This window comes from Pristiophorus japonicus, chromosome 15 (assembly GCF_044704955.1).
Source record: "Pristiophorus japonicus isolate sPriJap1 chromosome 15, sPriJap1.hap1, whole genome shotgun sequence".
Taxonomy (NCBI): Eukaryota; Metazoa; Chordata; class Chondrichthyes; family Pristiophoridae; genus Pristiophorus; species Pristiophorus japonicus.
The window spans coordinates 54,366,808-54,391,766 of NC_091991.1; the positions used below are offsets into that span (position 1 = coordinate 54,366,808).

At 45.7% G+C, this 24,959-nt stretch overlaps 1 protein-coding gene across 1 annotated transcript in view; it reads right to left on the reverse strand.

Moving 5' to 3' along the window:
* LOC139280760 (synapsin-3-like) overlaps nt 1-17,417 on the reverse strand; it is a 291,283-nt gene extending 273,866 nt beyond the window's left edge. Inside the window, exon 1 of the mRNA XM_070900435.1 lies at nt 17,253-17,417. The gene's annotated coding sequence lies outside the window, so the exon portion shown is untranslated. The remainder of the gene's footprint in view (nt 1-17,252) is intronic.
* Between the last annotated feature and the right edge of the window lie 7,542 nt (nt 17,418-24,959).

A 24,959-nucleotide genomic window follows, 5' to 3' on the forward strand; every position in this document is an offset into this window, starting at 1 on the left:
TATTAAAGTACAAATGTTTGTTAAACTTTTGAATAAAATATATTTTACATTATAACTGAATAATTTACATTATTTGTTCCATTATTAACACAACTTTTGAAGTAAAAAAGAATCATTTCCATTATTTGTTCCATTAACACAGCACAACATTATGGAACAGGTCCAAACAGTAAACATGGTGCATGTGGAATAGTTGTCGCTGAGCCTTCAGGCAGCAAAGCGATCACGGATGAGCTGCTGACGCAAGGCTCGAGCAATCGTCAAAGGGGCACGATGGCCCGCCCTCCTCCGCCGTCGTGCTCCAGGTTCAGGTACTTGCATGGCTTCCTCGCCCTCGTCATCTGCATCTTCCTCATCATTATCATCAGCCACTCTCACGGCAGGTGGGTCTTCTACTATCAGCTGTTGCTGCTCATGATGGCTAAGTTATGCAGCACACAACAGTGAACTGACCAATAATCTCAGGGGAGTATAGCAAGTAGCCTCCGGAATGGTCCAGGCAACGGAAATACTGTTTCAATATGCCAATTGTCCTCTCTATGATGCTGCGCATCGCAATGTGCGACATGTTGTTTTGATGGTCAGCTTCCGTCTTATACGTAGGAGCGCCATGAGCCAGATGGCGAGGCCGAACCCTTTGTCTCCCAGTAGCCAGCTCTGCTCTTCTGGCTGCTGCTGAAACATGGCAGATATAGCACTCTCACGTAGGATGAACACATCATGGGTGCTCCCAGGGTATCTCGCATCGACTGATATGATGCGATGCAGGTCATCACACACGAGCTGCACATTAACGGAGTGGAAGCCTTTTCTGTTCCTGTACATCTCGGAATCCTCTAAAGGTGCTCGCAAGACAATGTGGGTACAATCAATGCAGCCCTGTACCTTTGGGAAGCCAGCAATCCTGGAGAAGCCCACAGCCCTTTCACGCATTGCCTGGGCGGTCATGGGGAACTTTATGTAGTCATTCCTCCGGGCATATAGTGCAGCAGTCACCTGCCAAATGCAGCTATGTGTTGCATGTTGAGAAATGGTGCACACATCCCCAGTTGTGGCCTGGAACGATCCCGATGCATAGAATGAAAATGCAGCTGCAACCTTCACTTCAACTGACAAAGCAGTCCTCCTGACGCTTCTAGGTTGCAGGTCTGCTTTTACTAACTCACAGATCTTGGTTACAACTTCTTTGCAGAAATGCAGCCTTCTGACACAGTCTGTATCACTCAGGTGCAGGTACGAACACCTGTCTCGATATACCTGGCGTGGGTAAGGCCATCATCCTACGTGCTCGGAGGTTCCTCATGTGATGATGTTGAATCAATTGTCTCCTCCACAGCACCATCATGCAGAAGGCTTGCACAAAGTATGGCATTGTCAGTATTGCCCCCATGATTAAATTGTACCTTTGCAAGAAGCTCAAAACGGCAGGAAGGCAGGACAGGGTCTTTGTTCTCTCTCGCCAAGGTCTGTACGGACCACACCCAGATCTGAGCAAGTGCAGCAATCGGGAACACCCCCGCCCCCGGGCTCATTGCAGTCTTATGACTTCTTCCGATCGAGTTCAACAGCATCTTCTACCCAACCTCCCCGGGCTTGTTTTGCAGCCGAGCTCGCCCGGGCACGGGGCCGATTCTGCCGGCCGCACTGCGACCTTCCAGCCCGGTTTGAAGACGTTCGGTGGTGGCATACAAGTTTAAAAAAAATGAAAAGTTCAGAATTCCATCAAACTTCCATCTACTCCATTGAAAAGGTAAAAAAAAATGTAATCTTTATTATGCATATTTAAAGTGTTCTTATTTCCCTCCAAAATTTCAATGAAAAACAATGGAATCTTTCTGTGCCGATTTCTCAACGTGCGCTGCTTTCTCTTAACTCACCGGAAGGTTTTTCGGGAGTAGCCAGATACGCTGACCCACCCAGGAGAAATTTTTGGGGAGCAAACTTTGATAAATGATTAAAAAAAACTGGTGCAGACATGAGGTAATGCCCCCGATGACGTCAAAAAAAACTAATCTAAAAAAATCATAACTAACTCAGTTTCGCTGGCGCAGATTCCTTGGGGAAACTTTAATTTAAAAACTTACACCAAAAAAAGCGGCGCGCGCCAAAAAAACAACGCAAATGACCGGGAAAAATTGAGCCCAGAGAGGGGGAAAAAGTAGAGAGAGACTTAAAGCTGTCTACATTTCGGAATCTCTTATGTCTATGGGAATGCGCAAACTTTTGTAATTTGTTGAATTATAATCCCCCTTTTACTATTATTTAGAATTCAGCTTTGCTAGATTGTAGTTTAATATTAAGATTGCTAGTTTATAGTTTTATTAATTTATTTTATTTTTCGTCCGTTAAAATTAGAAAAAAGATAATATTAAATCTAGGTTTTATTTACAGTTAGTACGCTTGTTGTCCTCAAGGTCTTGGATTGCATCACCAATGGTGAAAACAGAAAAAGTTTGTGCTAAGGCCAAAAGCAGATAAGGAGGCCCCAAGGCCAGTACCAGGACACAGAACTCAATGAATTTCTCTGCAGTTCCAGTTTTTGGGGTATATCCTGGGGGGTTGGGTCATTCTCAGTGTAGAAGGGCCAAGGAGGACACCAGACAGGTGTACACGTGTATGTGAGTAAGTGGTATGAGGAATGGGCCTCACCTGCTATCCAAGAAGAAACTGAGTGATGTAATTCTCAAGTGTTCCTTGTAAACTGCTGCTTAAATACTGCAATGTATTCATTATCACTTATGCTTAAATACAATTATAACCGTTACCAATATGGAGTCAGCTTGAACTATTGGACTGACAGTCTAAAGGGACTTCAAATTTATTACATCGACAACAGCAGAATAGCCACAGTAATGTCAGTGTTGAAGATGTAAACCAGGCTGTCCATTAACATCGGAGATATTTGCATGGTTCTGCCATCAACAGAGAGGAATGAGCACTCATTCTCTCCCGTCCTCCCCCTCTGTTATAGTAGAAAGTAGGAGAAACACATAATGAAGAACACCAATAGTTATTTCTTCGGATAAGTTTTTTCCTGACCTTTTAGTTTTATCTTTCCAGTTGAATTGCTGATGCAACAGTACCTTCATTATACCTGTACCACTAAATGGAGAGAAGTGGGGAGCGAGAAGCCTGCCCTTTCACCTCTAGGGCCTGCATTTGGAGGAGATAGAAATCTCCTTTCTCTGTTGGCTAGAAGGGTTACACATAAAATGGGATTGAATTTGGACAGTTTCAGTCCTGTTGTTTATAGCTGCAAGTCCACAATACAAAGCAACGCAACTAATAACCCAGGGACACTTCACCAGACTAAGGAGTAGCTGGTAGAAGATTCACAAGGCCCTGTAGATAGTTTTAAAAATATCCAACATGCTTACAGTAATTCCCATTAAAATTAGATGTTGTTTTAGAATTTATTTCAACAAAATTCTATCCACAGCACCTGTATGGAAAGAACATAGAGGACACCAAACAGTCCCAGTTTAGTCTCAGAGCGCACGTGACTTCATGGCTCAGTTATCTGATCTTCACTCCATTATATAACATGCTGCAATGCACATTATACAATGTATCGGCAGAGGATCGAGTCGGGGAGGGGGAAAAAGGAGAAGAAAAGGACTGTATTTATCCAACAAGTGAAACTAACTGGATCAGTTTATTTCAAATTCAATAGCTCTCGCGTATGTTTTCAATGTTGAAGCACGGGCATCAACAGAAATAGGCATAAGTAATTAGCATTATACCTTAGAAAGGGTCATGAACTAGGAATAAAATGGGAGCAGACTGAACATGGATAAGATGTGCAGCATCTGGTGATAATGCTGATGGGTGATTTTTCTTTCTCAAAGCAGTGGGGATACATTAAAAAAATAATTGATTCTATTACTGTTTGCAAAGTGGAATTACTTACCCGATTCCCAGCATGGAGTTTGATCAGTAGGTCTAATTTTCAAACTTCACACTGCCAAAGTGGAATTACTACCCACCAGAGGCACGTACTGGACATTCAGCCAAGTGGTGCACAGGAATTGTCAACCATTGCTATAGGTGGAGAATCACGTGCACGGCACACCTTACTTTCTGATATACTCCCCCGGTGACCGAGGCTCCCCAGTGGAAGTACAAAGATCAAAAATTGCCCCTACCTGCCTGGAGTCTAAATAGAAATTTAAATTCCAGTTTCATTGAAACCTGATCTCTTCTGGAATCTTCTGGCACTGACCCTGGAAATGCAAATTAAGAGACGGTGGGGCCGAAATTCTTCCTCCCGAAAACGCCTCTTACCGCCGGAAAGCGGCAGAGTCAAATGGCCGCCGCTCGCGAAATTCTCCTAGCTGCTTTTTGCGGCGGTCCCCACTTTGGCCCCGCTGCTGCCGGCCCCTCCTAAGTGCGTCATCAAAGCGCACACCGCCGATCTCCCGCACCTCAACCTAAATTCAGGGGAAAAAAATCTTCGGGCTGCCGAGCAGTGCCCCCGACAGTTATTTCTGTCAGCGCGCTGTGTGCGCTGCGGCCATTCATGGCCACAGCCACCATTTTAATTTTTTTGTCGGTCAACTGCCAGGTCAGCCCAACAATTATGCCCCCGGGTTCGGCCGGGCCGCCAACAGGAAACCTGACACCCGCCCTTGGGTGCCAGGCCGCTGGCCCGGCTGAAACTCTCCCTGGTGGCCCAGTGGACCTAACTGAAATAATCGCAGAGCTCGCAGCGGCACTCCCCTTTAAGTGAAGGGGAGAGATGTGGTGACGCACATGCGTCATGACATCATTAGTGCCAGGCTGATGACTGACAGCAGCGGAGACTCTGTCCCGCCTACACTTCCGCCTCTCTAGAGTGCTCACCGCCTGCCGCACTAGCGCCCCATTATGACCGACTTCCGGTCCGCTCAAGAATAAAATGACAAAGAGCTGAATTTTGCGCAAGAGGCCACCTCATCCACCGCGGCGGTGAAACCACATCAAAAGCGAAAGGTGCGACCCGTTTCGGGTGGCGGTGAATTTCTACCCCGGTGATGACATGCCCACCTAATGTCACCTCAGCTAACTTCAACCTTAGTGCTGAGGTCTGTGCTGGGTCATAACCACGCCAGGGAAACCCAGCATTCAGCACACTGACAGAGACACTGTCAGCATTTCTTAAAGGGACACACATCTTTCAGGTTAGTTTGCATTTAAGCTTTTGGATTTATTTGTATTTTTTTGAAGTAGTGGCTCAGTGCATGTTAAAAGTTTTTTTTAAAAAACAAGTGCAGGGAGTACTGCTGGACACGTGCAAGGCCTCAGATGGTAAAAGAAGGTCTCTGAGAAAACAGAAAATGCTGGAAATACTCAGGTGGTCAGGCAACATCCATGGAGAGAGAAATTGAGCTCATGTCACAGATCAAGATGCTGACTGACTTGTTGAGTATTTTAAGAATGTTATGCTTTTATTTCAGATTTACAGCATCCGCAGAGGGAAGAATGCAACCCAGAGAGCCCCTTCCTGGCCGGAATATCCGAGATAGAATCATCCGCCTGCGATATCAGTGACCACAACCCCAATTCCCCTTTCGATATTAGTCCCACACCTTACCTTCCCTCTGTTGCTGACTATCACATCGTCCTCTTGGCCACGATGCTGAAATAAAAGCCACCACAAAGCAAACTTTCCAATTCAACTTTATACATCTATCCATCCAATAGGACATCAAGAAATTAAATCATCACACTTATGCATTCGTTTAGTGACTGTCTTGTGTGTGCCTTTGCCTATCCTACCGATGCCAGGCAGTGCTACGCCAGTGGCTGCAGCATGGCTGGTGGAAGGCTGCTGGCTCTCAGTGGGCGACACTGCACATGGCCTTGCTGGATGGCCTTGAGGAGCTGGTGGCTGGAAGCATCAAATTGAGTGACGGTGTTTCTTCTTCACTCTTCTTGCCCTCTTCTTGTCAACCACTGGCTGGGCAGACTGGATTTCTTGGGTGTGTGAAATGAGGAAGGCACAAGGGTGGAGTTGTGGTGAGGGGATAGTGGGAAGGCAAGAGGTGCACGCAGGAAGGAGGATAGCATCTGAGGACACCAGCATCTTGGGTCCTTTCAGCCCTGCTGCTAGGAAAGAATGGCCAGCACCATCTCCTCCAAGGGGGTGAGGTGAAGCTAGGAATTGTGGGAGGTGCGCCTTGTGATTGGTACAGATTGTTGGTAGGTGAGTAACTGGGGGCGGGGAGGGAAGGGGAGTCATGCATTGAGCAGTGAGAGGGACTAGTGGTGCAGTTGGTAGGAGATGGATTTTGAAGATACATTCACTGACCTTGACCACTGGTCTGAGATCATAAGGCTTTTTTGGGCACTGGAACCAAGGGATGGGGCGACACTGCTGGCTGTGACAGCCTCGGTGATCTGGCTCCACGTCCTTCTTTCTGGAGGGCCTCCTGGCCCCTGTGGGTAGAGGACCTCTCTTGTAGCGTTATCCTCCTGCACAAAGCTGGAGTGCCGTGTGTGAGACCTTGGGTGCTCCTTCCCTGGCTTGCTGAGCCATTTATGTTAGTGCTGAAGCTCTTTCCCCATTTTTTTAGGTGCAGAAGGGAATTCAGTTTTAAGAGATAAAGGGACCAAAATTGGCCTCTTGTGCATCTCCCATTGGCACCTCCGGGGGGGCATTAACGGGACGCAAATCTGTTTTCGCCCAGGCAATTGCCCCCAGCGAAATTGGCCTCGGTTTTTGCAGAGGCGCTACCAGGTAATGTCCCGCTCGAGCATACCCGGTGATGACATCATCACCATGTGCACCGCTCGCTCCTCCAGGTCACAGGTCGCCCAGTTCAGCTTCCCCCCTCCAGTCCATTGCTGCTCCCTCCTGCTATGTGCTATCTTAGCCTGCAAAAGAAAGGAACCTGAGTGAGCAAGAGTCCAGCTATGTATATGGAAGATATGCCTGCCGTGGTTGAATAGCTGTGAATGTAGGCAAGGCATGAAATGAAGATGTGACTGAGTAGGCACAGATGATTCCTGGATGCCTGCTGGGTTAAGTGCTGGTTTGCAGAGTGTGCACAGACAGAGGCTCAGAGGCTGATATGTAAGCGTTGGGGAAACATGTACTCACCTTGACCATCCGACTGAGGTAATTTAATCTGTGTTGGGCTTCTGTCCACCATGGTGCTGGCCACCTCTCCCCACATGGCCCTAAAAACCTGGGGAGTTGGCCTTCTCCCAGACGGAGGAAACAGTGCCTCCCTCCTCCTCTCCACTGCCTCCACCAATGTTTCCAATGTCACCTCATTGAAGCGAGTGACCCTTGTAGCAAGATTTGGTTCAGCCATATCAGAAGTTGCTTCCAGCTCTGAGTGAAGTCCAGCAATGAGGAAAATGAATCGGTGCTGCCTGAAACGACATCCCCTTTAAGAAGTGGAATGAGCTAGAGGCTGCTGACTGCTGAATGAAAGTCACCTGAAATTGGGTAGAGCTCTGGCAATAGCGCTGCAGCAGCACCCCACTGAGGCCCCTTCCCTCCCGAGGCAAAAACGCACAATTTTCCAGAATTTGGCAGCCTATCTCACTGGGCGCTAACTTCTCAAAAAATTAAAACTTAAGAGCCTCATTCTGAATTTCGCCCCCCAAAGACTTGGGAATTCATTTTCATGCTTTTTCTTCAGTTGAGCTGCAAGGGCTAAAAACTGCCTATTTTGTCTCATTTTTAGTTTCATCATTACAGAAGACTTCAGAAAACAACAATGCATTGACCTTTTAAGAATCCAACCATGCTTTGTGAAATCACAGCCTTGCTTTCATAGGCTGTTGAAGCAGCAATGCCGCTTTAGCACATCACATTGGGGCCTGCTGCCAGGACCAACCCCACCAGGACCGTGTTACACTGTGAGTTTAGCGACTAATGATCATGAGAACATAAGAACGTAAGAACATAGGAGAGGCGGCAGCAGATCGGAGGTGGGAGCCCGAGGTGCGTGGTGAGGCCTATAAAAGGCCCAGCGGCTACGAGAGGCGGCGGCAGATCGGAGGTGGGAGCCCGAGGTGCGTGGTGAGGCCTATAAAGTCCCAGCGGCTGCGAGAAGCGGCGGCAGATCGGAGGCGGGAGCTCGAGGTGCGTGGTGAGGCCTATAAAGGCCCAGCTTGCACAGCTCCAGCCGGGAGAAAAAGCAAAAAAGAAGTAGAAAGAAATCAAAAGGTGACGTCACAGGCAAAGGGATAAGTGATTGGCGAGTAGCTTTTCTTTTTCTTTTTTATATCAGTAAGTAACCTGTTAACATTGTTGTCGCCATAGTAAGTATATCTAAGGGTTAAGTCATGGCAGGAGAGCTCGGTCACGTGATATGCTCCTCCTGTACCATGTGGGAACTCAGGGACACTTCCGGTGTCCCTGACGACTACGTGTGCAGGAAGTGTATCCGCCTCCAGCTTCAGACGGACCGCGGCCCTGGAGCTGAGGGTGGATTTACTCTGGAGCATCCACGATGCTGAGAATGACTGAGTAGCACGTTTAGTGAGTTGGTCTTACCGCAGGTGAAGGGTCCACAGCCAGATAGGGAATGGAAGACCAGCAGGAAGAGCAGTGCAAGGAAGGTAGTGCAGGGGTCCCCTGCGGTCATCCCCCTGCAAAACAGATACACCGCTTTGAGTACTGTTGAGGGGGTTCACTCATCAGGGGTGGGCAGCAGCAGCCAAGTTCATGGCACCGTGGCTGGCTCTGTTGCACAGGAGGGCAGGAAAAAGAGTGGGCGAGCGATAGTGATAGGGGATTCGATTGTAAGGGGAATAGATAGGCGTTTCTGCGGCCGCAACCGAGACTCCAGGATGGTATGTTGCCTCCCTGGTGCAAGGGTCAAGGATGTCTCGGAGCGGGTGCAGGACATTCTGAAAAGGGAGGAAGAACAGCCAGTTGTCGTGGTGCACATTGGTACCAACGACACAGGTAAAAAAAAGGGGGATGAGGTCCTACGAGATGAATTTAAGGAGCTAAATTAAAAAGTAGGACCTAAAAAGTAGTAATCTCGGGATTGCTACCAGCGCCACATGCTAGTCAGAGTAGGAATCGCAGGATAGCGCAGATGAATACGTGGCTTGAGCAGTGGTGCAGCAGGGAGGGATTCAAATTCGTGGGGCATTGGAACCGGTTCTGGGGGAGGTGGGACCAGTACAAACCGGACGGTCTGCACCTGGGCAGGACCGGAACCAATGTCCGAGGGGGAGTGTTTGCTAGTGTTGTTGGGGAGGAGTTAAACTAATATGGCAGGGGGATGGGAACCAATGCAGGGAGACAGAGGGAAACAAAAAGGAGACAAAAGCAAAAGACAGAAAGGAGATGAGTAAAAGGGGAGGGCAGAGAAACCCAGTGCAAAAAACAAAAAAGGCCAATGTACAGCAAAATTCTAAAGGGTCAAAATGTAATAAAAAGGCAAGCTGAAAGCTCGGTGCCTCAATGCGAGGAGTATTCGGAACCCAGGAGAGGGCTCTGAGCTAGTTAGAGTGGGTGAGAGCGCAGATGAACAGGACCCCAAGGAAGAATGCAAAAGGCAGGAGTCAACAGAGCAGAGTAGCACTGGGGTAAGTGTAAACCACAAGGTGATAGGAAGGGACAATATGTATGAATATAAAGGGGCTGCAGGAGGGGTCAAAACTAAAAATCATGGTTTAAAAACTAGTATTAAAACACTCTAAACGCACGCAGCATTCGAAATAAAGTAAATGAGTTGACGGCACAAATCATTACAAATGGGTATGATTTGGTGGCCATTACAGAAACGTGGTTGCAGAATGGCCAAGACTGGGAATTAAACATACTGGGGTATCTGACAATTCAGAAGGATAGACAAGAAGGGAAAGGGGGTGGGGTAGCTCTGTTAATAAAGGATGATATCAGGGCAGTTGTGAGAGACGATATTGACTCGAATGAACAAAATGTTGAATCATTGTGGGTGGAGATTAGAGATAGTAAGGGGAAAAAGTCACTGGTGGGCTTAGTTTATAGGCCCTCAAATAATAACTTCACGGTGGGGCGGACAATAATCAAGGGAATAATAGAGGCATGTGAAAAAGGAACGGCAGTAATCATGGGGTATTTTAACCTACATATCGATTGGTCAAATCAAATCGCACGGGATAGCCTGGAGGAGGAATTCATAGAATGCATACGGGATTGTTTCTTAGAACAGTATGTTACAGAACCTACAAGGGAGCAAGCTATCTTAGATCTGGTCCTGTGCAATGAGACAGGAATAATAAACGATCTCCAAGTAAAAGATCCTCTCGGAATGAGTGATCACAGTATGGTTGAATTTGTAATACAGATTGAGGGTGAGGAAGTAGTGTCTCAAACGAGCGTACTATGCTTAAACAAAGGGGACTACAGTGGGATGAGGGCAGAGTTGGCTAAAGTAGACTGGAAACACAGACTAAATGGTGGCACAATTGAGGAACAGTGGAGGACTTTTAAGGACCTCTTTCATAATGCTCAACAAAAATATATTCCAGTGAAAAAGAAGGGCGGTAAGAGAAGGGCTAACCAGCCGTGGATAACCAAGGAAATAAAGGAGAGTGTCAAATTAAAAACCAATGCGTATAAGGTGGCCAAGGTTAGTGGGAAACTAGAAGATTGGGAAAATTTTAAACGATAGCAAAGAATGACTAAGAATGCAATAAAGAAAGGAAAGATAGATTACGAAAGTAAACTTGCGCAAAACATAAAAACAGATAGTAAAAGCTTGTACCGATATATAAAACGGAAGAGAGTGACTAAAGTAAATGTTGGTCCCTTAGAAGATGAGAAGGGGGATTTAATAATGGGAAATGTGGAAATGGCTGAGACCTTAAACAATTATTTTGCTTCAGTCTTCACAGTGGAAGACACAAATACCATTCCAAAAATTGCTGGTCACGGGAATGTGGGAAGGGAGGACCTTGAGACAATCACTATCACTAGCAGGGCAGTGCTGGACAGGCTAATGGGACTCAAGGTAGGCAAGTCCCCTGGTCCTGATGAAATGCATCCCAGGGTATTAAAAGAGATGGCGGAAGTTATAGCAGATGCATTCGTTATAATCTACCAAAATTCTCTGGACTCTGGGGAGGTACCAGCAGATTGGAAAGCAGCTAATGTAACGCCTCTGTTTAAAAAAGGGGGCAGACAAAAGGCAGGTAACTATAGGCCGGTTAGTTTAACATCTGTAGTGGGGAAAATGCTTGAAGCTATCATTAAGGAAGAAATAGCGGGACATCTAGATAGGAATAGTGCAATCAAGCAGACACAACATGGATTCATGAAGGGGAAATCATGTTTAACTAATTTACTGGAATTCTTTGAGGATATAACGAGCATGGTGGATAGAGGTGTACCGATGGATGTGGTGTATTTAGATTTCCAAAAGGCATTCGATAAGGTGTCACACAAAAGGTTACTGCAGAAGATAAAAGTACGCGGAGTCAGAGGAAATGTATTAGCATGGATAGAGAATTGGCTGGCGAACAGAAAGCAGAGAGTCGGGATAAATGGGCCCTTTTCGGGTTGGAAATCGGTGGTTAGTGGTGTGCCACAGGGATCGGTGCTGGGACCACAACTGTTTACAATATACATAGATGACTTGGAAGAGGGGACAGAGTGTAGTGTAAGAAAATTTGCAGATGACAAAGATTAGTGGGAAAGCGGGTTGTGTAGAGGACACAGAGAGGCTGCAAAGAGATTTAGATAGGTTAAGCGAATGGGCTAAGGTTTGGCAGATGGAATACAATGTTGGAAAATGTGAGGTCATCCACCTTGGGAAAAAAAAAAACAGTAAAAGGGAATATTATTTGAATGGGGAGAAATTACAACATGCTGCGGTGCAGAGGGACCTGGGGGTCCTTGAGCATGAAACTCTTTTTGGAGTTCACCTGCAAAAACATAAAACATTAAACCGTGCCACCCGACCTGGGTGAATCCCAAAAGGTTAGTTTGCAGGTGCAGCAGGTAATCAGGAAGGCGAATGGAATGTTGGCCTTCATTGCGAGAGGGATGGAGTACAAAAGCAGGGAGGTCCTTCTGCAACTGTACAGGGTATTGGTGAGGCCGCACCTGGAGTACTGCGTGCAGTTTTGGTCACCTTACTTAAGGAAGGATATACTAGCTTTGGAGGGGGTACAGAGACGATTCACTCGGCTGATTCCGGAGATGAGAGGGTTACCTTATGATGATAGATTGAGTAGATGGGGTTTTTACTCGGAGTTCAGAGGATGAGGGGTGATCTTATAGAAACATTTAAAATAATGAAAGGAATAGACAAGATAGAGGCAGAGAGATTGTTTCCACTGGTTGGGGAGACTAGAACTCGGGGGCACAGCCTCAAAATAAGGGGGAGCCAATTTAAAACCGAGTTGGGAAGGAATTTCTTCTCCCAGAGGGTTGTGAATCTGTGGAATTCTCTGCCCAAGGAAGCAATTGAGGCTAGCTCATTGAATGTATTCAAATCACAGACAGATAGATTTTTAACCAATAAGGGAATTAAGGGTTATGGGGAGTGGGCGGGTAAGTGGAGCTGAGTCCACGGCCAGATCAGCCATGATCTTGTTGAATGGCGGAGCAGGCTCGAGGGGCTAGATGGCCTACTCCTGTTCCTAATTCTTATGTTCTTATGTTCTCGTCCGTGGCGTCAATTTTTCAGTCCTGCTCGTGCCACCATTTTTGGCAGCCGTTAACCCCAGCTGTGGTGGCACCGACAGCTTTTGAGGCAGCCACAAATTTCTAGGCCACAAACTCTTCTCAGTAATAACCAGTCAGATCATTCTCTAAAAATTGACTTAATGATGAACCAGGAATCTAAAGGCCAGTGGGCCTAACATCTGTGTTATTGAAGAATTAGAAGGCATCCTGACAAAGAGATAATGAAACCCCTAGATAGCATTGTCATGGACTTATGGAAGGGAGTTATTTCCTAACGAATTTATTGGCATTCTTTGAAGAACTGACTGGCCTCATTAAAATGTAAATTCAGTGGATGTGATTTCAGCAAGGCTTCTGCTCCTGTGTTACCCAGTGCCCATTTGTTAAGTATTCACTAAAGGATGTGTGATGCACACTATGTCCTCTGCTCCTGTTGCCCTGACATTAGGACAATGTTTGGCTTGCAACAGAACTATACAGGCATAATGTCTGAAATCCGGAATCCTTGGCACCAGGTCCCATCCGGTTTTTGGGTTTTTCCGGATTTCAGACAAGAAAATTAATAGTCTGAAATCCAGAATCCTCGACCGAATCCGTGCCAGGTTTTGAGCGGAATCCAGCATGGATTCGATCAAGGATTCCAGATTTCAGACTTGATTTTCTTTCCTGAAATCCAGAATCCTCAACAGAATCTGTGCTGGATTTTGGATTTTGCCTCAAAAATGTCCGGTTTTCGGACAATAATTCCGGACGACTCCCTCAGCTATGCACAAAATATCAGTTTTTTGGACAATTCCGGTTTTTGGAGTTCCGGATTTGGGATGTTGTACCTGTAGAACAATTAACAACTGATCCCTAAAGCTATTTTGCAGCCACTGAAATCCATGGCCCAGAATTTGCAGTCAGAGGCTTCCCGCGGACGGATGCCCCCAACCTCAAAAATTTCGACAAAAGTACCTGGTGGTTCTGGAGTTTCGGAGACTTGTGGTCCTGGGGCTCTACGCGAAGGCCTTTGTGGGGCCCACATATCCCAGCAGCGTATGGGTTTCGTACGGATCACGTGGGCCGGCCCAACCTATCAGAGTAGGGGGATCCCCATTCATACTTATGTGAGTTTAGTATGTACGGAACCACCATAAGTATGAATGGGAATGTCCCCAAAAACACAGAAACACTGAAAATAACTTTAAAAAATATCATATTTCAAATTAAGAAAAATGGAATTTAATTAATTCAAAACAAAAATGTAATTTTTTTGAAAATAAATTAATGTATTTTAAAGTGTCTAAAAATAAACTTACCTTAGTTAACAAGATTTTAAATGTTTAAGTTATTAAAAATATATATTTTTCTGTACTTTAAAAGTCCTACTGCTTTGATCAGTCATAAGAATTTGAAGGACATTCACTGGGCAGGAGTTGGGCAAATGGCCTTTGGAGGCCCTTTAGTTTCGGATGCGGTGGATCAGTTAAGAGAATTCTTGACAGATCTCAAGTTCCGGGTTTAGGTGCATGTGCTTCGCGTACCTAAACCTGGAATTGTGGAGCACCTATGGACGCGTGCGCACCTTGTACCTGCCCGTGGGAAGCGCAAATTCAGGCCCCGTGTCTGTTGAAAAATTGTTTTCACCTTCAAAGTGAACAGTGGCGCCAGGGATAAAGCAGAGGCCGTTGGAGGGTTATCTACCCTCCTCCAGGAATTGAAGGTTAATCTCCAGAACCCTGCTGCGAGCAACCCAGGAGCAAATTCATCGGGGCAATAAAAAGTTGTGTGTATTTTTAATTCTTTGGCCACTTTTGTTTGATAAAAATATTGAACTTGGTTGGGGCGGGAAGGGGGGTTGGGGGAAATGCTGTTTGACTGAATCATCCAATCGGATAATAGAGAGTCTACTTACATTCTGATTGGCATAGGAAGGCAGTGCATCATGAGAATGGACATGTTGGGTGACCATTGGGGCAGGGCGATTGGAGGCAGGTGCTCAGGTGATGAAACCTCGAGGAATATTTCCAACCAGAGTTGGCAATCCTACATGCAATTATAGTCGCCTTGTCAAGATATGTTAAGGTGTAGTTTGAACGGACATCCACTAGGAAACGGGATGCATGCAGCGGCCCATCTTGCGAAATTCAATTCTTTATCATTTTTTTTCTGAGAGGGGCGGAAGCCAGTCATAATGGGGGTGGAAGTGGGGGCAGACGCAGAGTGTCCATCATAAAAAGGGCAGCGTATCCGCTGCCATCAGTCATCAGCGCCGGGTTGGTGACGTCATCGCACTTGCACGTCAACACATCACTTCCCTTCAGTTAAAAGGGAGGGCCGCTGCGAGCTCTGCAGCTTTTTAAGTTGGGTCCACGGGGCCACCAGGGAGGGTGTTGGCCGGGCCAGCAGCCTGGCACCCAAGAGGGGGTTCCAGGCGGCCGAACCCCAGGGCATAATTGTCGGGCTGACCTCGCAGTCGGCCCACAAAAAATGGTGGCCGCACCGCCATTTTACACACGCTGCAAACACAGTGCACCGACAGAAAAAACTGCCGGGACACCGACCGGCGGTCTGAAGATTTTCTACGGTAAATGTTGCTTGCGGGGCGGGACATTAGCGGTGCGCGCTTTGATGCCGCACTTAAGAGGGTTCAGCAGCAGCAGGATGGAAGTGGGGACCACCAGAAAAACCACCGGGGGAATTTCGCCAGCGGCAGCCATTCAGCTACAAATCGGCAGCCAATCGACTCCGCCGCGTGGCCGACGCTTTCCAGCAGTAACAGGCTTCATCAGGAGCCTGAATTTCGGCCCCGCGGCGTATAAATCTTTCATAAGAAGTTTGCATGGGTGAATTACAAGGGAGAAAAAATATGCTATTTTCCTAAGAGACTCATGAATTTGTTTTCAGGAGCTATAATTGCCAAGGTTTTCAGACTGTGAGAATATGCTGCAGAGCACACTCACATTCACTAATGATGTACTAGGATTTTGGGAGTGCTTGCACTTCATAGTGCAGCCAGCCTTCACCACGTTCACTGAACAATCGGTGTATACTACACACTGATAATATAGATCATCAGTGTCAATGATGGCAGGTCTTCTACAGGCTGTGAAATGAACAATAATTAATCAGCAAGGAAAAAAACAAAGACCTGTGTCTCTGTTAATAGAAGGTTGTCCATCTGTTTGACAGCCACATACACAGAATGAGCTACCGCTCAGTCTAAAACTCCGCAGCTAATTGCACATAACATTTCAAAATTGCGCTGCCATCAACTGGATTTACAAGTGCTGCATCCTCCCCACTCACAGTTTATACCAGTCGCAGCGGGTAATGTATCCCAACTGCTGAACGAGAAGTTCGATTACACTTTATAATTGTAGTGACAAGCATCAGGCAGGTTTCACAGCGGCTATCCAGAAGGCAGCAGACAGAATTACTTGTGAGTCATCCAGAAAGGTGGGGGGGTGCAGAGGGAAAGGGAGGGAGTGAGAGTGAGAGTGAGTGTATAGGGAGAGGGAGAGAGAGTAAAGGGAGACTTTCCAACAGATCAATGCAGAATAAATTTCAGACCAAAATCCAAAAGGTCACCAAAACCCAGAACAAACTGTACTTTATCCATTTTGCACCAATAGGGAGTAGCATTCGTGGGGAATGGATCTCAGGAAATTGCAGGCTACAGCTGTGATTTGTCATCTAGTAAATGAATGGACTCAAAATCATGGACTGCTCACCAGTGATTTCCCAAGACGCACATCTTACAAGTGCCACTTCCTGCTGAGAACCATCAGATCAAGAAATCACTCCCAGCAATTCATGCACTGACATAAAAATTATTTTCATTGTCAGAATATATGAATAATTTGCAACTCTTTGTTTTCAAAGGACATTGCACAGCAGTGAAGAGCCAAGGTACGCCATTAATTTAAAATTGTCACCAAAAAGAGTGAGGAGAGAGGTTGAGAGAAATGTATTTTTGCAGGGGGTTGTTGGAGCATGAACTGCTTTGCCGCAGGGAAGAGTTGAGGCAGACACCAGTGCATCCTTTAAAATAAATGTTGATAAATATTTGAAGCAGAGGAAGATACAGGGCTGCGGGGAGAGAGCATGTCTGTGGGATTAGTTTTTGTTTGCTCTAACAAAGTTGACAGAAACACAATGGGATGAATGGCCTCCTTCTGTGCTGTAAACTTCTACGATTATATGGTTAAACAGTGCAGAATACTCACTAAAATATTGAAAAGCAGCTGAAATATTTGAATAGTCTTAAATAATACAGAATACTTCTGATAATTCAAACTAATTTCATACATTAAAAAGTTTCAATATCATAATTTGATTTAAGCATTTTATGTAATATAGGAAAGTCAGAATTTTATGCTAAAGTTGAATTATGACTTTGAATTAAGAAATGTAAATTGCACTTGAGAAATAGGGAAGAGATAGACACTAAATATTTGAAGTTATAGGATTTTAGGTTTAATTAAGAAGAAAAAAATATCAACTTAATTAAATGTCAACAATACTGGTAACTCCTTCCTCCTTTAAATGCATTGCTTTGTCAGGGTAGCCATAAGGTCACACAGCAGAGCTCTTATTAACTCTCCAACATTAGAATGAATTGCTTTTAACGTTTGTTACTGACTTGCTGGCTGGTGTTCTTTAATATCTTGTGGAGGATATTGATTCGAACCAAGACATTTCTTTCCAAAACAAAAAAAAACAGAATATGCTGGCAACACTCTGCAGGCCACACTCTGCAGGCCGGGCAGCATCCGTGGTGAGAGAAACAGTTAACGTTTCCGGTCTGAGATCCTTCGTCAGAACTGGAAAAGTTAAAGATGTAACAGATTTTAAGCAGGTGCAGAGGCTGGGAAAGGTGGGAGGGGAGGAAAGAACAAAAGGATCGGTCTGTGATAGGGCGGAAGGCAGGAGAGATTAAATGTTGCTAATGGGGACGGCAGAATCATAAACAGTTGCTGCCTGAAAAAAATAGGGGCAGAGGTTATGGATTGAAATTGTTGAACTCGATGTTGAGTCCAGAAGGCTGTAACGTGCCTGATCGAAAGATGAGGTGCTGTTCCTCGAGGTTACGTTGAGCTTCATTGGAACAGTGAAGGAGGCTGAGGACAGAGAGATCTGAGTGGGAGTGGAGCAGAGAATTAAAGTCACTCGCGACCGGAAGCTGGGGACACACTTATAGACTGAACGAAGGTGCACTGGAAAGCGGTCACCCAATCTGCGCTTGGTCTCCCCAGTGTAGAGGAGACCACATCGTGAGCAGCGAATACAGTATACTAAAATACAAGAACAACAAGTAAATCGCTGTTTCACCTGGAAGGAGTGTTTGGGGCCCTCGACAGTGGGAAGGGAGGAAATAAAAAGGCAGGTGTTGCATCTCCTGCGCTTGCACGGGAAGGTGCCGTGTGGAGGGGAGGGGCTGTTGGGGGTGATTGAGGAGTGGACCAGGTTGTCACGGAGGGAGCGGTCCCTTCGGAATACTGAGAGGGGAGGGGAAGATGTGGGATCACGCTGGAGGTGGCAGAAATGGCGGAGGATGATCCGTTGAATGTGGACGTTGGGGTGAAAGGTGAGGGGGAGGGGTGAGAGCAGAAGTGCAGGAAATAGAACGGACACAATCGAGGGTCATGTCAACCATGATAGAGGGGCATCCTTGGTTAAGGAAAAAGGAAGACATATCGGAAGCACTAGTGTGGAAGGTGATGTCAGAACAGATGCGATGGAGACGGAGAAAATGGGAGAATGGAATGGAGTCCTTACAGAAGGCAGGGTGAGAGGAAGTGTAGTCCAGATAGCTGTAGGAGTCAGTAGGCTTACAGAAGATGGGTGTAGATAGCCTATCCCCAGGAATGGAGACAGGGAAGTCGAGGCAGGGAAGGGAAGGGAAGAGTCAGAGATGGCTCTTGTGAAGGTGAGGGAAGGGTGGAAATTGGAAGCAAAAGACATTTCTTTGCCTCGTCATCTAGATATGTGACACCTGTCGAAACCCATCACTAAACTGAAGAGTCTCCAAACCAAGCTACCGAGAAATCCAGAGGTAGGACTTCTCTTTGTCTGATATGCAAAATGCACTCTCCCCATAGAGATGCATCCACTTGCCCAAGTTCAGTGAATTTAGGCACAAATTGGCAAGAACTAAACAGAGACCACATTGGTACTGTTGCAGTTTAATAAGCTGAAGCCACACAACCTACCAACACAGCACTGGTAAGCTATCTTCTGATTGTCCAGCTAGTTCACCCAACCCATTAGGATACTAGCTTGCAAGGTTATATAACCCCAAATGTGAAGAATCCCAGTGACAGGTATACCCTTCCAGGTTCCATTAATGAGCCATGATGGCTGGTCCACAATCAACAGTGTCTTAGAACATAGGAGCAGGAATATGCCATTCAGTCCCTCGATCCTGTTCCACCATTCAATTAGATTATTGCTGATTGGTACCTCCACTGCATTTACCCATCTTTGCTCTATATCCCTTGATACCCTTACTCAACATCTCAGTCTTGAACATTTCAATTGACTCAGCATCCACAGGGTGAGAGAGTTCCAGATTGCCACTGCTGTTTGTGTGAAAAGGTACTTTCTGATGTCACTCCCAGATGGCCTCTCATTTTACGATTATGCCCCGGTTCTGAATTCGGCCACTAGAGGAAATAGTTTCTCTGTATCTAACCTATCGAAACCCTCTATCATTTCAAACACCTTAATTAGATCACACCACAACCTTCTAAACTCATGGGAATACAAGTCAAGTTTATGCAACCTGTCCTCAAGATTTAACCCTTTGTATCATTCTGGTGAATGTGTGCTGTAACCCCTTCAAAGCTAATACATCTTTCCTGAGATTCAATGTCCAAAACTGTTCCCAACTACACAACTTAGTGTGCTTCCTAACTTAGCACTGTCTGGCTGAGTTATTCATTTAAGGAGTCTGCCACAGAGGGTTGGCTTTGTTCCAAATTTCAATTGCCAGGGGTGCTATCTTGGAGCCACCTCAACTCCAAAGATTGGCAAAGTGGTAGCAACGTTGCCTCGGAGTCAGAAGGCCGTCGATTCAGGCTCCATTCCAGGGATTTGAGCACATAATCTAAGCTGACATTTCAGTGTTGTGCCGAGGGAGTGGTGCACTGTAGGAGATGCTGTCTTTCAGACGACAAATTAAACAGTCTGCGTGTTCATGTTGCAATAAAAAAGATCCCATAGCTCTATTTGAAGAAAAAAAGTGTGTGTGGGAGCTCTCCCAAAGCCCTGACTGAGATTTATCCCACAATCAATATTACCACAACAGGTTAACTGGTCGTTCATTCATCTGCTGTTTGTGGGACTTTGCTGCATGAATATTGATTGCTGTGTTTGCCTGCATAACAAGTGACTGAACTTCAACATTATTCATTGGCTGTGCAGCACTTCGGCATGTCCCGAGGATGGGGTAGAAAATGCCCTCTGCCGGAAATGGGCACACCTACCGTTTTTGAAGTATTCTGGCCGCCACATGGTGGTCTATCCGGTGAAAATCAGCTCCTTGGGTTTTTTTTTCCAACAGGGCGGATGTGGATCATCATGGGGGCGGAAGAGGGAGCGGAGTGTCCGCAGCAGTCAGTCTCAGCGCAGCACTGATAACATCATCGCGCTGGTGTGTCACAATGTCTGTCTCCATCAGTTAAAGGGGAGAGCCGCTGCAAACTCTGCATTCATTTTAGTTTGGTCCAGTGGGCCGCCAGGGAGAGTTTCGGCCGGGCCAGCGACCAGGCACCCAAGTAGGGGAACCAGGCTGCCTGTTGGTGGCCCGGCCGAACCCGGGGGCATAACTGTCGGGCCAACATGGCAGTCGGACGACAAAAAAAAACACGGTGGCCGCAGCAGTGCGCCCTCCCCTTTAAGAGCAGCCGTGCCATCATTTCACAGAGAGTGCACCGACAGAAACAGCTGTTGGGGGCACCGGCCGGTGGAGGGGCCTCTCCCACGGGGCAATTTCAGGTCTGGAGCAATTTTGTGGGACGGTCCCCGCCAGACAGTAACGGGTCTGTCGTGCACGCCGCGGCGGGAAAACGGTTTACAAAATGGCGGCCCCCTCTGCAGAGAGTCGGCGACCATTCTGCGCCGCCTCGTGGCCGCCGCTTTCCGGCAGTCAGAGGCCTTATCGAATGGGGCAATTCCAGCCCCTATATAAATGAACTTATTTCCTTCTTACCGACCAACCCCCCTGCCCCCACTGTAATATGACACGCTGCCTTACAAAATCTCTCTTTACAAAAGGTGGGCAGGTGTAGCACTTACCAAGATGAGGTACGGGTACACAGTTTCTACAAGAAGAACATCTATACCAAAGAAGGGTGTGGGATAGAATATCGTGAGCCCCAGGTAACTCTCCCGGTGACCCAGCTGGTTAAAGCAGTGGGTGGCAGAGTCTACAGACCAGCAAGGTCCCAGGTTTAATCCCATGTTGAATTAGTTGATCTCTGGAATTACTGAGACAGCATGAAGGAGCTGAATTAACATACACAACTGAAATGATCAATAGTTTTCATTTATCTTGATTCAGCTTTCTTATACGGTTAGATGAAATAATTCCTCCAAGCCAATTTACTGGATAATGCCAGTAGCCCACACAGTAAACAAAAATATTTCAAATGGACAAACTCAATTATTTGCAATCATTTGATTTTTTAAATATTGGCAGGACTCTTTCTCTATATTGGACATAACAAATTGATCAAACACGGGAAAAAGAATTGCTTTCATTTGGCGATTTTGATGACCTAGCAAAGATGATTCTGTAAAGAGCTCTGAAAATTAGAATCATAGAATGGTTACAAGCACGGAAGGCCATTCGGCCCATCGAGCCCATGCCGACTCTCAGCTAGTCCCACTCCCCTGCCCTTTCCCCATAGCCCTGCAATTAATTTTCCTTCAGATACTTATCCACCTCTCTTTTGAAAGCAGTAAATTCCAGAACCCAACCACTCACTGCGTAAAAAAGTTTTCTTACATCACCTTTGGTTCAGTCATGCACTATGAGGCCAACAATGTGCTACAGCAGAGTGGCACTGGGATTCCTGATTTTCAGCATGTGTGCACACCAGGAAGATGGCCCCGTGCTACAATACAAGGCCAAACTATTTGCATTAAATCACAGCAATCCTGGTACATAGCACTTGAGGTGCTCAGCAAAGCCTGGGGCTAAGGGATGGGTTATATGTGGGCAGCGGTTTTGAAAGGGCCACCCATCACCTTAACGCTGTCCTGCTCATGCAGAGGGGGAGAAATAGCTGCAGGAAGTGCACAAGGCATAGAATCTCATGAAACAACTTTGGAGGTGTGGTGTATTAAATGATACTCCGTACTGTGAGCCAATGACTAGGTGTAACCTGGTCAGTCTTTAGTGGCTCCCAGAAGTGAAGATACAAAGGTGAAGTTCAAGTTATATACCGAGCCCAGCACGAGTGTACCTATGACCCTAGGACCTCTGACGGTAGTGCCCCCTGGTAGTGGGCAGACCTTGTGTACATACATTATAGGAGGTACTGTTGTTGGAGGTCCGCTCGAAAAGGATGATCCTTTGCAAAGCTGAGGACCACCCTCCCGTGAAGAACAGTTCCAGAGCAGCTTGGATGTAGGCGGCTGAAAGAATAGATACTGTTTCACCTGTGCACTGAGCCCAAGAAAAAATGAAGAAGAACTTTCCTGGTCTCAGAAAATTTGCAAGGTAAGTGCTGCTCACATTTAACTTCATTGTATAATGTTGCCTTACAGGTATCTTAACAGCACTTCAGTTACGTTTTGGGCAACAGCAGAGAGGGAGAGTACACAGCATTCTGGCACGTGCCCATGTACTTTCCAAATATACAGGCATGTCTATGGTTTAGCAGGGCACTATGACTTGCTGTCATGGCAATGCATTTTGGCTTATGGCCCATTATCTGTAGTAATAAACACCAAGCAGACTGCAATACAAGGTACCTGCATACTGTATGTTCACAGACTCACAAACAAGATAGCTGCCAGCCTGGGCACTTATGTGGTATACATCTTCTCTCAGATATCTCTTTTCAACATGTCCATTTTCTATCTGCTTGCAGGAAAATGCCACACAAAATAGGTGCCAGCACATGCAGACTGGATCCGGTGTAACATCTAGCACAATACACCTGACTTCTTATAGGAAAGGGCCTAAAGAATCTGCCAGGTTTACACTCTGATTGCTGGCCAATGGCTCCTACTGTGCAGGTGCGGATCTTGGGTGAGGAATCTTGGCTGTGATGCAGCCATCAACGTTCACAGTATTAGGTTCACATACATAGAAGGGCCACTTTGACAAGCTACCAGAAAGGACCCCGCAGCTGTGAAATTACAAGTCTGCAACAAATAACACTGAGGAGGAAGGGAGAATATTGATGGCAAAAGGAGGAGGAAGAAAAAAAAAATAGCACCAACCCTTCTCCTTCCATTTATAACCACATACTCGGTTACTGCCAAAACATTTGAACAATAGTTATTTATCTCATTGCACCAATACTTTCCCTGTTCAACACATCAAAAATTACAAGTGAGCAGTGCTTTATGCCTTGAGGAGAATTCATCACAAAATCAAAGGGAACAGTACCCATTGGTACAACATGGGAGGACGATAATGAAAGGCCATATGAACAAAACCAATGATAATCACTTTAAAAGACTCTTATGTCCCTTCATAAAGCAAAAATTAAGCCATTTAAGTGTCTTCTCATTGCCACAGATGAAAGGACATTTGTAAATCCAAGTGTGGTCTTTGTACATTCAATCCATCAAATGAAGGCATCATTTTTATCACTCCTGTCTTTAACTTATCTTGTGACACAATATTTATATATTGTTGACTAAAATATTTCAACACATAACCATCCTTCACCATGAATCTTTGCAAAATATTATTTATTCAACAGCAAGGTGAATAGACTGTTTCCTAGCAACCCTGTATTCTCAAATTACATTTCCAACTTTAACTCCGTAAGTCACTGGATAATTTATTCCTAAACTGACTCACAGTGCAGCTTCGACAGCATGGTTAAAAGATTATAATTGAAGGAGTGAATAAAGTATTGATGTCTTAAATTTAGCTACTTACTGTTACTGTAATAAATCCACTGGTGCACAGTGAGTCACTGTTATATGCCACTAAGGGAATATAATCCACAATTCTTTTAGCCTCATTAGTAATAGACCATTCAAATCATAAAACCCTTTAATACACTCCACACCACAGTACAATTTTTAAGATCCACAATATTTACAGTTCCTTCAGTTAAGTTACTTGCCCTCGTCTTTAAACATAGTCATAGGCACCAAACAACTGGAGCTCGACGAGGAGTTCATTCATTGGGTTCGTTCCAGCTGAGATACATGTGGCCCCCAACTTGGGAAATGTGCTACTGAAAACAAACTGATTAATAAAAGCAGAGACAATGATCTTGTAAAACGAGTTTAATTTTATTACAGTTCCACACACAACTTGCATTTTTATAAGTGTTCACGTAAAAGAAACATCCCAAGACACTTCATAGAATTCATTGAAACATTAGGAAGAGTGACCAAATATTGGTGAAAGAGGTGGGTTTTAAGGAGCGACTCAAAGGAAGAGAAGGAGATGGAGGTGTTTGAGGAGGACAACAATCCTCTCTAGATCAGGATTTCAGTGTCTAAGGAAAACGTCCTCTTATCAACAGAAAAGTCTTAAGTTCTTCAGGTTATTGAATTAATTGGTAACAAAGTAATAAATTCTTCGACTTTCAAATCTGCCATAATTTTGATGGGAATCCGCTAAAAGGACCACAAATTGGTCCAGGATCCGACTAAACAGGTTCGAGCCGAACAGAGTATCCAATTATCTTTAAATAGACGGAGCCTCTTAATTTAAACATATGCATCAGACTGCTGTGGTGTGGACTCACGAGGGACATACTGATACTGAACCCGAATCTGAAAACCTTTCAAGCCTCACTTTATGGAGTTCCATTCTGTTTATGTGCCATTCAGGATCTGTTGGCATCGCAAAGTGTTATGTCTTGAATAAAGAATCTGACCAGATACTGTAAGCTCAAAGTAATGTGTGACCGTAGTCCTTTATTACAGGTCTCCAGAGTGCCTCTCCAGCCTGTGAGGCCTCCTTATGCACAGATGCTCCCAGGGGATTGTGGGATCCCTTGGGACTCCAGGGGATGAGCCCTTTGGTGGTCAAACAAGGTGTTTATAGGTTTACATATATAACAACACTCCCCCGCCCCCAAGTCAATAGTGTAACTATTTAGAGTGTGAGTCGATCTGGGGCCTTCCTTTCCCTGGTTGATCGTCT